We start from the raw sequence: 1,394 nt of genomic DNA, 5'->3' as shown, positions 1-1,394 counted from the left end.
TGTACCCTTGTTGCTTGTTTATTGGCTGGTTTTGCTTATTGGACCATAAGAAATTTGGGTGGTTTCTCCATCCAGGGTTGTAAGTATTTGAATACGGATTGTTTGGCTACCTCTGGTTGAAGTTTCCTCCATTATTCACATAGTTCATCTGTTCTGTAGGTTCGTTGAAACTGCTGTATTTTGAATTCATGTATCCGCCTTCGTAGTTGCCCTCATGTTGACTATTTGTACCAATTGCATTGGCTTACATTTTTTCGAGTTTCTTTGTGAGCTGATCAAACTGGGCATTTATCATGCTCAGGGCATCTACTTCCAGGACTCCTGCAGTTCTTCTTGCATTTCCTCTTTCGTTTGACCACTCATAGTTATGGTATGCAACCCTTTCTAGGAGTTCAAGTGCTTGTGGCACTGTTTTCTCCATTAGATCACCTTCTGCAGCTGAATCAACTGTGCTCCTTGTAGAGGGTAGTAATCCATTATAGAAATTTTGCACCAATAGCCAATCTTCTATGCCATGGTGTGGACATCCCTCTGTAGGTCTTTATATCTTTCCCATGCATCATAGAGTGATTCTCCCTCCTTTTGTCTGAAGGTGTTGAGCTCAAGTCTCAGCTTTGTAGTTTTTGCAGGTGGGAAATACCTTGCTAGAAAAGCTTGGGAGAGGTTTTTCTAGGTAGTGAATGTTCTAGCCGGTTGAGAAAGTAACCACTTCCTTGCCCTGTCTCGAAGGGAAAATGGGAATGCTCTGAGTCTTATTGTTTGGTCAGACACTCCATTCATCTTGAAGGTATCACATAGGGCAAGAAAACACTGGAGGTGATAGTGTGGGTCCTCTATTGGTGAACCTGCAAATTGGGTTTGTTGAATCATTTAGAGCCATGCTGGTTTTAATTCAAAGTTGTTGGCTTCCACTGTGGGTCTAGTGACACTGGGCTGAAATCCTTGGACAGATGGAGCTCCATAATCTCTCAAGAGTCTTGGTCTGTTATTATTATCGGCCATGGTTGGGATTTCGGGATCTCCTTAGCAGTGCTCTTGATGTTTCCTTTCCTTTCTGATGGCTTTCAGAGTTCTGTCTATTTCTGGATCACAGTCCAAAATTTCTTCTGGCTTTGCTCTGGTCATTTACTAGATCAGGTACCTGAGAGAAAAGAAAAGAAACATAACCAGTAAAATAAAATTAAATGATAAATATAATTGCCTAAATTAGCTAAATCACCTATCGCTTGATATTACTAGAACCAAAATTCCCCGGCAACGGCGCCAAAAACTTGTTTCGCTATTTTGCAATCACCGCAAGTGCACGTATCACTAATAAGTAATAAAGTGATAAGTAGAGTATCGTTCCCATAAGGAATTTTGTTTAGCAAGTACCAATCTACACAAAAATTTTG

General features: G+C 40.7%; 1 non-coding gene across 1 annotated transcript; it reads left to right on the top strand.

Moving 5' to 3' along the window:
• The first annotated feature begins 509 nt into the window (after positions 1-509).
• LOC131182666 (small nucleolar RNA R71) lies at positions 510-615 on the top strand. Its single transcript, XR_009150928.1, has one exon. It is a non-coding gene; the product is annotated as a small nucleolar RNA R71 (small nucleolar RNA).
• Positions 616-1,394: the final 779 nt, after the last annotated feature.

This window comes from Hevea brasiliensis, chromosome 8 (genome assembly GCF_030052815.1).
Source record: "Hevea brasiliensis isolate MT/VB/25A 57/8 chromosome 8, ASM3005281v1, whole genome shotgun sequence".
Lineage (NCBI taxonomy): Eukaryota > Viridiplantae > Streptophyta > Magnoliopsida > Malpighiales > Euphorbiaceae > Hevea > Hevea brasiliensis.
Note: the sequence above shows the minus strand (reverse complement) of the source record. Positions and strands in the feature narration are given on the sequence as shown.